The 14,155-nt window shown below is 43.3% G+C and overlaps 1 protein-coding gene and 1 long non-coding RNA gene across 3 annotated transcripts in view; one reads left to right on the top strand and one right to left on the bottom strand.

Moving 5' to 3' along the window:
- The window catches only part of INKA2 (inka box actin regulator 2), a 133,223-nt gene that overhangs the window by 48,303 nt on the left and 70,765 nt on the right, over positions 1 to 14,155 (top strand). The window lies entirely within an intron of this gene.
- Positions 4,002 to 11,619, bottom strand: LOC130356570 (uncharacterized). Its single transcript, XR_008888922.1, has 3 exons — positions 11,207 to 11,619; positions 5,135 to 5,274; positions 4,002 to 4,577 (listed from the first exon to the last, which is right to left on the bottom strand). It is a non-coding gene; the product is annotated as an uncharacterized LOC130356570 (long non-coding RNA).

Raw genomic sequence — 14,155 nt, 5'->3', positions numbered from 1 at the left:
AAAAATGGTCTGGACAAAATTATTGGCACCCTTAACTTAATATTTGGTTGCACACCCTTTGGAAAAAATAAAGTCCATCAGTGAAATCAGTGGCTTCCTATAACCATCAATAAGCTTCTTACACCTCTCAGTCGGAACGTTGGACCACTCTTCCGTTGCAAACTGCTCCAGGTCTCTCTTATTGGAAGGCGCCTTTTCCCAACAGCAGTTTTAAGATCTATCCACTGGTGTTCAATGGGATTTAGATAGACTTATTGCTGGCCACTTCAGAACTCTCCAGCGCTTTGTTACCATCCATTTATTGGTGCTTTTTCACATATGTTTGGGGTCATTGTCCTGCTGGAAGACCCAAGATATCTGACGCACACCCAGCTTTCTGACACTGGGCTGTACAGTGCGACCCAAAATCCATTGGTAATCCTCAGATTTTATGAGGCCTTGCACACATTCAAGGCACCCAGTCCCAGAGGCAGCAAAACACCCCCAAAACATCATTGAACTTCCACCATATTTCACTGTAGGTACTTTGTTCTTTTCTTTATAGGCCTCATTCCGTTTTCGGTAAACAGTAGAATGACGTGCTTTACCAAAAAGCTCTATCTTGGTCTCATCTGTCCACAAGACATTTTTTCCCAGAAGGATTTTGGTTTACCCAAGTTCATTTTGGCAAAATGTAGTCTTGCTTTTTTATGTCTCTGTGTCAGCAGTGGGGTCCTCCGGGTCTCCTGCCATAGCGTTTAATTTCATTTAAATGTTGACAGATAGTTTGCGCTGACACTGAAACTCTCTGAGCCTGCAAGACAGCTTGAATATCTTTGGAACTTGTAGAAAGGAAGGCAGGAGCCAGCGCTGAGTCTTCAGATTTATTTGAGGTAAAAGCAAGGAACAGGATATATGCATACCGGCACTCCAGGAAGAGAGTACTTTCTTCCCAGTGTGCTGGTAAGTGTGTATATCCTGTTCCTTGCTTTTACCTCGAATAAATCTGAAGACTCAGCGCTGGCTCCTGCCTTCCTTTCTACATATTTGTGGAGATTGCCGGGCGCTTGGTTTAGGAGAAGCTGACTCCCTTTCTCATTTTTCTTTGGAACTTGTTTGGGGCTGCTTATGCACCATCCGGACTATCCTGCGTTGACACCTTTCATCAATTTTTCTCTTCCGTCCACACCCAGGGAGATTAGCTACAGTGCCATTGGTTGCAAACTTCTTGATAATGTTGTGCACTGTGGACAAAGGCAAATCTAGATCTCTGGAGATGGCCTTGTAACCTTGAGATAGTTGATATTTTTCCACAATTTTGTTCTCAAGTCCTCAGACAGTTCTCTTCTCCTCTTTCTGTTGTCCATGTTAAGTGTTTCACACAGAGACACACAATGCATAGACTTGCTCCAGGTAAGTTTAAAGGAGCATCTATTTATCCACAATTTTGAAAGGGTGCCAATAATTTTGTCCAGCCCATTTTTGGAGTTTGGTGTGACATTATGTCCAATTTGCTTTTTTTCCTCCAGTTTTTGGTTTAGTTCCAATACACACTAAGGGAATAAACATGTGTTACTGCAATCCTTTCCTGTGAGAAATACTTCATTTTCTAGAAAAATTTCAGGGGTGCCAACTGTATATAGTTTTTCTAACGTACTTCCTAAAAAGTAAAAAAAAAAATGTAAAACAAAATTAGTAAAATTGTACTTTTCTGACCCCTATAACTTTTTCATTTTTCTTATATTGGGCTGGATGAGGGCTTTCTTTTGTACCGTGATCTGTGGTTTTTATAAACTTTTTGGCGTTTGGGGTTTTTTACGTCCATGCCGTTAACCATGCACAATTATATTTTGGACAAATACGCAAGTAGCGATTCCACTTGTTTTTTATTATGTATTTTTTGGGGCAGGGAGTAAAAGGGGAAAAAGAACGGTGATCAGCATTGATCATGGTGTCACAAGGGTTTTAGATGGATCGTCTCTCCCCGTCATTAGCAGTGAGTGTCCGCCTACTACCGCCTACTAGTAGCCAACACCCATCCGGTATAAAGTAACTTAATACTCTACGGCGTACATTTACACCCTGATGCGTTAAGTCCCGGCTGTCAAGGGGGCGTAAATTTACAGCCTGTGTCCTAAACAAGTTAAATTTATTTACTACAAGATAAACAGACATTAACAGGGTGTACAGTAGAAAGATTACTTCATGTGGGGCAAAAACTAGGGGATTGACCTAAGTACATAGGTGTCCCATTTTTTTGGTTTAGAGCCCTTTTATGGGCTGTAGTAAATTCGCAGAAATGTCTCTGCTGCGCAAGATTGGTGCGACTTTATGCTAAAGGAATTTTGACTAAAATTACTTTGGTACACACTTTAGCTTTTTTACTTTGAAGTTGTAGCTGGCTTATGAAATGCGACTTTTTGTTAAGTCAAAAGTTTGTTGCAAAGCCCTCATGTTATCTCAATTGTACACCAGCCCAGACCTGGATAAAAAAAAAAACTGGCTGTGGAGAGCGTTTTAAAAAACGTCACACTTTTTTTGAGCAACAGACTAAAAAGATGCAGATGAGGAATAATACAAAGTAATGTTCTAAAGGGATTTGTTTTTTGCTTACATGCGCCAAATCTATCAACCATGTGAGATATTATGATAAAGACATTGCACGTGAGCTAAATCAAAGCATAAATAAAGGACTTCAAAACTTTCTAAAGACAAGAATGATAAATGTCCTTTATAAAGATTTGGGTTTTGCCCTGAGGTGGTCATTCAACCCTCAAAGTAACTGACCTGTCCTCCAACCATTTTACTATATCAACAATGGGCACAGTGTGGCTTAGGATCCTCCTTCCTATCAAGAATTCAGTAAAACAGTCTGGAAATATTCCTGGCACCTTACTAGAATGACCTTCTGACGTATCATCAGTCCTAGAAGGACTTCTCCAGTGCTGACTGTTTTCCTCAGGAAGAGATAGATGTGAGCATTGCTGTGCTGCTTCTCACAGTACAGGCGCCATTCAGCCAGGTTTCCCAATAACTGGGGAAAAATCACCAGTTCTCCTGTATTCAATATTAACTGTGCCTTTAGCAAGTTGGTATAGTTAAAAAAGCAACGGTTGCCAGTGTACAGCCCTGTCAGAATGCCCCTAGGTGCCAGGCCTGACTAGGAGAGGCCAGAGCAGCAGATACTGAGGTCAGTGCAGGAATGGGACAGATAAGTATTTTATAGTGCTTGGAGGTACAGTTTATTAATAAGCCCTCTAAAAAATAAAAGGAGCAATCTGATTGGTGGTCATCTTTTCTTCTGCACGGATTTTGATAAATCTCCCACTATATTTTGTTGGATAGCAGCACTGTTTAGGCAGAATGCATCTCTATGGTGGGGAAAGTCCGTCGTGAACACTACAGACTGGAACATTTCAGGGGTCCCTGGCATCACTAGATTGGGAGGCAATCCAGTACAGATTTAAGACTACAGTCAAGATTAGGGCAGACTTTTCCCAAAAGACCCTACACTACTATGAGAGAGGCTCCTGAACAGCAAGTAGCCATTTGTGCCATTGAGTACTGTATGCTGAGGGTATAGAGCAAACAACAGTTATAGCAATGGATTCAGCAGCGGAAATCCATTTCCATAGATCAGTCATGTACTATGATTAATAATGATTCAATAAGTGAAGTGTTTAATAAAGCGCAGAGTCTTAAAGGAGTGCGGCTCAGATGTGGCAGTAAGAGCGTTCCTTCCTTAATATGATTAATTACATACCTCTCCAGTCGAGCAATGTCCCCTGAGTGAAGGGGCTGGGACTGCGTGCCTGAGTGGATGGACGTATCCTCCGGCTATTAATGTGCAGCTGATTTGTAATTTAACAATATCCACCGCCTGATTTATTAGCTGTGCAGCTGTAGATAAGCAAGTGTGGCGTTAAAATGGAATTGAATTAGACTGTTCATTTGTCAAAAATGTCTAAAGGCGCGCTGCTTATACATAGAAACCTGAATTATACCTGATCCCGCCTCTCCAGGTATTCAGCAGCCAGAATGAATGGCCTTAGTCCTGCCAAGATACAGATCATGTTATTACCAATGTCACTACATGCAGCTGACAGAATAACAATAGTCAATAGCAGTATCTGAAAGCTGTGTAAATCTCTGGAATGGTTTAATAGTAATAAAGCCCTAGTAGGGGAGCATAGGGGGAGATTTCTCAAAGCCTGTGCAGAGGAAAAGCCCATAGCAAACAATAAGATTGCATATTTAATTTTTCAGAGGCCTTTTTAAAAATGAAAAGAGCAATCTGATCCCCATAGTATCTACTCCATAGTTTATCAATCAGATATACTGCCTTAATGAAATATATAGTGCTCAATATTTTGGTCTTTGAAAGCAGACCTAGGGATTTTGGTTACTGGGTTATTATAATGGCTATCAGGGATATTATCTAGTATAGCTTGGGGTACTGTGCCATTTACACAACTCCTATTATCTTCTGTTATGTTGTTTTCTGCTTCCTGAAAATCTCCAGCTGCTCCAAGCAGAAAGGATGAGGCTTGGGGGCTATAGTTCTCAAGATTGGAGCAAGTCCTAGAAGTGAGTCCAACCTACTAATAATACAAAACTATCAGTATACAGTTACTGGCATGAAATATAGAGAATCTACTTAAAAGGGTATTCCGGCTTTATACATCCTATCTCCTATCCAAAGGATAGGGGATAAGATGGATGATCGCAGGGGTCCCGCCGCTTGGGACCCCTCGTGATCTCGGTGCAGCCCCCTGCATTCTGTGCCAAGCGCTGTCTCCAAGATGGGGATGTGATGTCACGGCCACACCCCCTCCATTCATGTCTATGGGAGGGGGCGTGGCGGCCGCTCCCATAGACATGAATGGAGTGGACGTGGTGTGATGTTACTAGGGGGCATGGCTGTGATGCCCCCTCCCATAGACATAAATGAAGGGAGCGTGGTCGTCACGTCCCTGTCTCAGAGGCAGCGCCCGGCACGGAATGCCGGGGACAGCAACAAGATCGCGGGGTCCCCAGTGGCGGGACCCCAGCGATCATCTTATCCCCTATCCTTTGGATAGGGGAAAAGATGCATAAAGCCGGAATACCCCTTTAACTGTGGAGAATCTGTCCCATTATGCTAAGCAACACCTACTTTTTTCAAAGTGGTAAGGGCAGCATACAGCCGCTTGGGTAACTCCAGTGCCCCGAGAGACAATACATGGAGCATTGCCTTGCATCAGCAGTGCATGCTGATCCACCGCGCCATGCAGCAGGGAGAATCGGATATATATTCTAGGACCAAAATCAAACAAATCAAACTGAATTTTTTAGAGGCTGAAATACTGTGATAACCTTAGTGATTTCTAACATTTTTGTAAATCATTTCATTTACCAAAAATGACTCTTAACGCCGGAAAAAGAACCCGCTTAAGTCTTGGACACTGGGGGGGAGTTATTAAACTTGCATAGAAGAAAAATGGTGCAGTTGCCCATAATAACCAATCATTTTACAGTGAAAGAATAAAAGCAATCCTCTACAAAAATCTCCCCCTAGTTATCTCCCTTCCTGTTCACTGCTTTTTGTTAGGGGAACTCTGTCTTTTGTAACAACATTGGACTAGGTTCACACTGCGTTTTCAGGCAGATATCACATCATGATACTTATAGTGACAAGAACACTAGTAGAATGCAACACTATTGAATAACCAATCATAAATGATAAGGAAAGTGTAATTGGAGCCCACAAAAGTTACAAAATGGCATTTTTTCAATTTTGTCACGCAATAATTTTTTTTTCTGTTTCACCGTAGATTTTTGGTTAAAATGACTGGTGTCATTACAAAGTAGAATTAGTGGTGCAAAAAATAAGCCATCATATGTATTTTTAGGTGCAAAATTGAAAGAATTATGATTTTTGTAAAGGTAAGGAGGAAAAGCGAAAGTGCAAAAATGGAAAAACCCCGGGTATTTCCTTAACCCCTTAAGGACTCAGGGTTTTTCAGTTTTTGCACTTTCGTTTTTTCCTCCTTACCTTTTAAAAATCATAACCCTTTCAATTTTCCACCTAAAAATCCATATTATGGCTTATTTTTTGCGTCGCCAATTCTACTTTGCAGTGACATTAGTCATTTTACCCAAAAATGCACGGCGAAACGGAAAAAAAAAATCATTGTGCGACAAAATCGAAGAAAAAACGCAATTTTTGTAAGTTTTGGGGGCTTCCGTTTCTACGCAGTGCATATTTTGGTAAAAATTACACCTTATCATTATTCTGTAGGTCCATAAGGTTAAAATGATACCCTACTTATATAGGTTGGATATTGTCGCACTTCGGAAAAAATCATAACTACATGCAGGAAAATTTATACGTTTAAAAATGTCATCTTCTGACCCCTTTTTTATTTTTCCACGTACAGGGCGGTATGAGGGCTCATTTTTTGCGCCGTGATCTGAAGTTTTTATCAGTATGATTTTGATCGGACTTTTTGGTCACTTTTTATTCATTTTTTAATGGTATAAAAAGTGACCAAAAATGCGCTTTTTTTGACTTTGGAATTTTTTTGCGCGTACGCCATTGACTGTACGGTTTAATTAATGATATATTTTTATAGTTCAGACATTTGCGCACGCGGCGATACCACATATGTTTATTTATTTATTTTTTTACACTGTTTTATTTTTTTATGGGAAAAGGGGGGTGATTCAAACTTTTATTAGGGAAGGGGTTAAATGACCTTTATTAACACATTTTTTTAACTTTTTTTTTGCAGTGTTATAGGTCCCATAGGGACCTATAACACTGCACACACTGATCTTTTACACAGATCACAGGCGTGTATTAACACGCCTGTGATCAGTGTTATCGGCGCTTGACTGCTCCTGCCTGGATCTCAGGCACGGAGCAGTCATTCGCCGATCGGACATCGAGGAGGCAGGTAAGGGCCCTCCCGGTGTCCTGCAAGCTGTTCGGGACGCCGCGATTTCACCGCGGCGGTCCCGAACAGCCCGACTGAGCAGCCGGGTCACTTTCACTTTAGAAGCGGCGGTCAGCTTTGACCGCCGCTTCTAAAGGGTTAATACCGCACATCGCCGCGATCGGCAATGTGTGGTATTAGCCACGGGTCCCGGCTGTTGATGAGCGCCGGGACCGACGCGATATGATGCCGGATCGCGGCGCGATCCCGCTTCATATTGCGGGAGCCGGCGCAGGACGTAAATATACGTCGTTAAGGGGTTAAACAGGGATCAATTTATGTGGGCGGGCAGGACACAAAAAATATAGCCGATAATAATAAAAAATGTAGTTTGTGTTTTCCACTTTTTTTTTTTTTTTACATTTTTTAGGTAGTACTACTACCCCTAGCTGTTCCATGATGGGAGAAGTAGTACCTCTACTAATTGACAGATCGCCCGGGGTGTCACTTCTGCCACTCGTTGCGATCCTGCTGTATCATATATAGATGAGGCTGGCCACTCTTCTATGGTCCCCTGCACTGCCGTATATATACACATATTCATATTTCCCGTAGAGCTGTGATTGGTTAGATGGTTCCAGCCAATCACAGCTCTCTGTGGAAAATATGAATAGGTGTATATATACGTCAGTGCAGGGGACCATAGAAGAGTACATTATACAGGAGGATCACAGTGGGTGTCAGGAGTGACATCCGCTGTGATCTGCCCTTAACTGCAGGTACTACTGTTCCCAACATGGAGCACACTCTGCTCCATGTTGGGAGCAGTAGTACCTGCAATTAAGGACAGATCACAGCGGGTGTCACTCCTGACACCAGCTGCGATCATCCTTCATCTCTGAGATGCAGAGCGGCTTTCTCCTGCACTTGCATCTCTGCTCTGTACTCTGGCCGGCCATTCACTCATTCATATTTCCGTCTAAGAGCGGGGATTGGCTGCCACGATCCGGCCAATCCCCACTCTGGGCAGAAAATATGAATGAGTGATGTGAATTTCTATTAACATCACTAGCCGGCCCGGAGTATAGTGCAGACATGCTATATTATGGTCAGGAGTGACACCCGGCGCTATCTGTCTATTAGTACAGGAACTACTACTCCCATCATGGAACAGTGTGTTTAATGCTGGGAGTAGTAGTACTTCCTAAAAAATATAAAAATAAATCAAAATAAAGTGAAACACACACACACACACACACTACATTTTTATTATTGTTGGCTACATTTTTAGTGCCCTGCTTGCCCACATAAATTGATCCCTGTTTATAAATTAATAAAAATGTTGTTCTAAAAAGACATTTTTTCCATCACTAATGCATTTTTTTTTTTTCTGGTACCCAACAAATTTTGAAAAAATGTGGATTTTTTTTTTTTTTTTGTGGCCACAAAAATACCAAGTTAAAACTTAGCCTCAACCCAGCTTTAGCAGAACAGAAAAAAGTAGTGGGGGTAGGGCATAGCCATGTGCTCTGTGTTGGAGAAAGGAGAGAGAGAAAGTCTGTGTAACTGCATCTGTGAGTATCCAGCGAATCTGCAGTGTCCATACAATGTAAGGGTGCGTTCCCACAGGGCGTATACGCAGCGTATTTGACGCTGCGCAAAATGTATGGCAGCAGCGGGAAATACGCTGCGTATCCCTTGCTCACTATACACACAGGCCTTTCCGGCGGCAGCCCTATGTGTGTAGTGAGTTTTGGAGGCGGGGCCGTGTGCCGGCGTATCTGTGACGCGCGGCCCCGCCTCCAAAACTCACTACACACATAGGGCTGTCGCCGGAAAGCCCTGTGTGTATAGTGAGCAAGGGATACGCAGCGTATTTCCCGCTGCTGCCATACATTTTGCGCAGCGTCAAATACGCTGCGTATACGCCCTGTGGGAACGCACCCTAAATCAAGGCTTCTTTCTCATCTCAGCAGCAACAGTGCTTAGGACAACCTTTTGATTACTTTGTGCTGCAGTTTATTTTCTTTCTGCTCATAGCTCTTTGCAAAGCCAGTAAACCAGTAACCCCTTCTGCCATCTATAGTAGTGGACTGTAGAAAATGATCCCCCAGCACAGCATCAGTTTGTTCAGTGCTTAGGGTAATCCTTTCCATCCTGTCCTGCAGTTTCTTTCATGTCTGCTCAAAAAGCTCCTTGCACAAACCCAGTGCATCAGTAACCTCTTCTCCCTCTATATATCATCAGCCTAACACAGTATAAGCCTGTTCAGCACACTTTCACCAGCACAGTGGTATGGCATAGCTGAGGGGAGTATGTGATGTATTGTGCTGGGCTGTGATTGGCTACAGAAGTAAAGGAGAAAGTAACTATGTGTATACTATTGGCACAGAGAATCCGTCGCTGGTTCTACCCTCTGGAATTAATAGAATGAGAAATGGCTGTGCGCCTTGAGGGGACCCTGAATAATGACTGGCACCCTGGACTGACCAGCCCATGCACAAAAATCCTCACATAGACATCTAAGCAAAATATGAACAGCAGCAACAATTGAAACAATGTAGTTTTACTTTAAAGCTGATTTATTTTAGCGTTTTGAGTCAATTAAAAAAAAGTGAGGATAATTGATCCAGAATTCCTGAATGAAAAAGCTAAAATAATGGAGACGTGTATGTAATGGAAGCACAATACAAAGCTGTAATACAAGTCAGTGGAGGGTTTAATCAATAAGACATTTCAGCCAAGTCTTGTGACCTTTGGATGATATTGGAGATTAGAGCCCCATTTCCATATCTCTAAGGACTGTGCTAGAAAATGAATGGTTGGGATAATGTTTCCGTAGAAGAATCCATTAACACTCTTGAATCAACAGACAAAAAGGTCAAGGAAGTAATTCAGCCCTATAATTACCCTATATACTGAAATATATACTGATATACATGGTCTGTATGTGGTGTCCTGCCTAGAATTTTCAAGAAGAGGAAGAAAATGTAAAATTTTACTGGGAAACAAAGGACACACAAGACTTCCAGCAACAGCTTTGTCGGATATGCCTTTTGCTGCCATGCTGTATTTTTTCCATTATAGTTAGACTTTTTCACTTGTTATACAGTACAGCATTGTTGACAAAAAACAGGGTATATTCACGTGAGTAGTGTAGTAGTCCAGTATTAAAAAACTTATCCCCTATCCTAAGGATGGGGGATAAATTTCAGATTGCGGGGGGGGGGCTTGGGCCCGACCGCTGGGTCACCCGCGATCTCCCGTACAGGGTCCCCGACTCGCCGGCCAGATAGCGCGTGTCGACCACAGCACGAAGTGGCGGCTAACATGCCCCCTTAATACAGTGCTATGGCAGAGCCGGAGATTGTACTGTTAAAGTAAAAAAACTATACTTGCCTACTCAATCCTTGCAGCTCCCGTTCTTCTGTTCGGGTTCCCTGATGGGAGTCTCTTCTGTCTCCTTCCGAGATGAGCACTCACAGCAGGACCTTCCCACTCAGCCAATCAATGGCTAAAACAGGGGAACTGCTGATGTCAGTGATTGGCTGAGCGAGCAGGTCCTGCTCTGCGTGCTCATCTCTGACGCATTCAGAAGAGATGAGCAGTGGGGGCCCGGAAGCAGAAGAACGGGAGCTGCAGCGGCACCAGTGGGGAACCTAAGGTAAATAAGTATAGTTTTGTTTTTGTTATGTTTTTTTTATTTTACCATGGCCCTAGTGTTAAATTTTATATTTATGATGCTGGACTAGCCCCATATGAAGACATCGCTACCAGAATGTTATGTAACGGATAACATTTAACATTTTTTATGCAGAAGTTTCAACGTTTTTCTTCACCTAAATGACACGTGGATGTTGTTGTATATGTATGTTGTATATACATATGAGATACACTCTTAGGGGGAGGTTTATCACAACCTGTGTAGAGGAAGAGTGGTGTAGTTGCCCATGGTAACCAATCAGATCCCTTCTTTCATTTTTCACAGGCCTTTTGAAAAATGAAAGCAGCCATCTGATTGGTTGCTATGGGCAACTACACCACTCTTCCTCTACACAGGTTTTGATAAATCTCCCCCTTAATGTTGTCTTTTCTCTTTATCTATAAATGTCCTCCACTTTCTTTGTGCATCTATCTACCTGACCCTATCTGAGGCAGTTGTTAAGCACGCTCAGATGGAACCCCAGTCTAATAAATCCACTATAGCACTGATCTATCAGACTTCTTTCACTAACTAGACATGATGTGAGGAAGAAATCATTCTAGCTATTTGCCATCTTATTAATTTTACTAGTATTTCATGATCTCACCATTGGAGCAGACATATTTCCCTCAGGCACGTCTTGCATGTCTCATAAGTAGGGATAAGTGATATTTTCATGAAACAGCTGGGTACCACGCTTTCAATTAGTGACCGCAAAGCAATTCTATCTTTCACAAAGTGAGACTTGGAAACCAGTCCCGACAAAGAAAATGGGAGGGGAAAAAAGCTATTTAACCTTAAAGAACATTACCCTCAGGAGTCAAATGGTTAAAGGTGTGCTTGTCTTAGTGTGACTCATACATTTTTGTCTCACTTATTAGTTTCTGGTATCCTTTCAATACATTCATTTGATCTTGTAGGTTGCCGCCAAGCATTTATTTAGCATTAAATACTTATATTTATTCTAAACTTCATCAGTAAATTCAGAGCCAAGATTACAAACAATGAGGGAGATTTATCAAAACCTGTCCAGAGGAAAAGTTGCCCAGTTGCCCATAGCAACCAATCAGATCCCTTCTTTCATTTTGCAGAGGCCTTGTTAAAAATGAAAGAAGCGATCTGATTGGTTGCTATGGGCAACTCAGCAACTTTTCCTCTGGACAGGATTTGATAAATTTCCCCCAATAAGTCTAGATGAAATATTCATGGTCCTATGCTATCATACAGACTTGTAGCTGACGGTAGAAAAGTCACTTTGAGGCTATCAATGAAGTACCGTATTTTTCGCCTTATAAGACGCACTTTTTCTTCCCCAAAACTTGGGGGGAAGTTGGTGCGTCTTATACGGCGAATACACCCCTATCGCGGCGATCCCTGCGGCCATCAACGGCCAGGACCCGCGGCTAATACAGGACATCACCGATCGCCGTGATGCCCTGTATTAACCCTTCAGACGCGGCGATCAAAGCTGAGCGCCGCGTCTGAAGGGAAAGTGACACTAACCCGGCTGTGCAGCCGGGCTGTTCGGGACCGCCGCGGTCCCGAACCGCCCGACTGAATAGCCGGGTTAGTGCTTACAGGACACCGGGAGGGACCTTACCTGCCTCCTCGGTGTCTTCTCCGTTCAGGGATCCCCTGTATGGCCGGCGCTCTCCTTCCTCGTCATCACGTCGTCGCGTACGTGGGTCGGCATGCGTAACGATGTGATGACGGCGACGGAGAGCGAGGATCCCCGGCCGGCAGCAGAGACATTCCGGAGCGATGGCAACAGCGATGGAGCGACATCCAGGGCAGCGGTGACGGGTCCGGAGCGGCGGGGACACGTGAGTATTACCTCCTATGCAGTGGTCTTCAATCTGCGGACCTCCAGCTGTTGGCTGTCCGGGCATGCTGGGAGTTGTAGTTTTGCAACATCTGGAGGTCCGCAGGTTGAAGACCACTATTGGGTTCAAAATCTAAAATTTTTTAGATTTTGCACCTAAAAATAGGGTGCGTCTTATACACCGGTGTGTCCTATAGGGCGAAAAATACGGTAATCCTAGTAGTAATATTATATGATATTACTAGAATTCACAATAACATTCTCATTGGTTGAGGTCCAATTTCTACAAAGGCAGGAATGAAGGTATCAATGTCCCTTTGGCAGCTCGCTGACACAGCAGCGCTCATGGCCACCCACTGTGCAGGAGGCTTCAACATTGTCCCATTCAAGTAAAGGCATTGCTATGCATGGAAAGTCCACAAAGGAGTCTCATCATTATTTACAGTTTATTCTGAGGATCGGAATGGGTCGGCACCTGCAGAGTTTTGAAAGGCAGACTATATATGACTGGACAAAACAGCATTTATACAGAAAATGTCTGTGTAAACTTAGAGTATGTTCACTCCTTACAGAATTTCTGTATACAGTGAAACCTCTTTAAAGGGGTTGTGCGCTGTCCTGCAGTTCGGAGCTCCGCTCACAGCGTCCAGAAGTTCATTACTCCGAACGCTGTTTGTGGGCCTCCGTGTTCGCAGCCGCCAGGCGAGACGTCATGCCCGGCCCCTTCGTGACGTCTCGCCCGCCCCCTCGTGACATCACGCCCGCCCCCTCTACCAAAGTCTATGGGAAGGGGGCGTCACGCCCGGCGGCTGCGAACACGGAAGCCCGCACACAGCGTTCACATATGTCTGGCATTCGGCATAGGTCAACTCAGCCTATATCTCTACGCAACTGATGCCACAAGTTGTCATCAGTTGTATGGCATCTGGCAACCATTGTTCTGGAGGGCAAGCTGCGCTCCCCTGTCAGGTGCCCTCTGGCGTGTCCAACTATCCGGCATTAAAATTGAGATGCTGGATGATTATGAACTGTCCCCTTGATATGAATGGGATCAGTTCTAGCATCAGTTTCCCGGAGGGAAACTGTGCCGGACAACTGAGATATGTGAACCCAGCCTAAGAAGACCACCAAAAATTGCACAAAAAAATGGCCTTCTATGGAAGTAGTTTTCCCAAGGAAACCGCCACTATACAAAACGTGTGGTGGTCTGAAAATTCATTACACAACATCTGTTCTTTGCAAAGAGGTGCCCTTTGGGAGAGGTTTCATTGTGTTTTTTCATAAATTCATTGCAGGAGTCTTTTGTTAGATAGCTTTGTATGCAACCAGAAATTATATCATGTAAACTATCAACCTACTCCAGAAAGTTAAACAGATTTGTAAATTACTTCTATTAAAAAATCTTAATCCTTTCAGTACTTATGAGCTGCTGAAGTTAAGTTGTTCTTTTCTGTCTAAGTGCTCTCTGATGACACCTGTCTCGGGAACTGTCCAGAGTAGAAGCAAATCCCCAAACCTCTTCTACTCTGTGCAGTTCTTGAGGCAAGCAGATATGTCAGTAGTAGATCACTGTTGCCAGACAGAAAAGAACAACTCAACTTCAGCAGCTGATAATTATTGGAAGGATTAAGATTTTTTATTGGAAGGATTAAGATTAAGATGTGCGGGAATGGGGGCTTTATATATGAGGGGCGCATGATGGAGGCATTATATGTGAGGGGCAAAGAATGGGGG

This window comes from Hyla sarda, chromosome 2 (assembly GCF_029499605.1).
Source record: "Hyla sarda isolate aHylSar1 chromosome 2, aHylSar1.hap1, whole genome shotgun sequence".
NCBI classification, from domain to species: domain Eukaryota; kingdom Metazoa; phylum Chordata; class Amphibia; order Anura; family Hylidae; genus Hyla; species Hyla sarda.
Note: the sequence above shows the minus strand (reverse complement) of the source record. Positions and strands in the feature narration are given on the sequence as shown.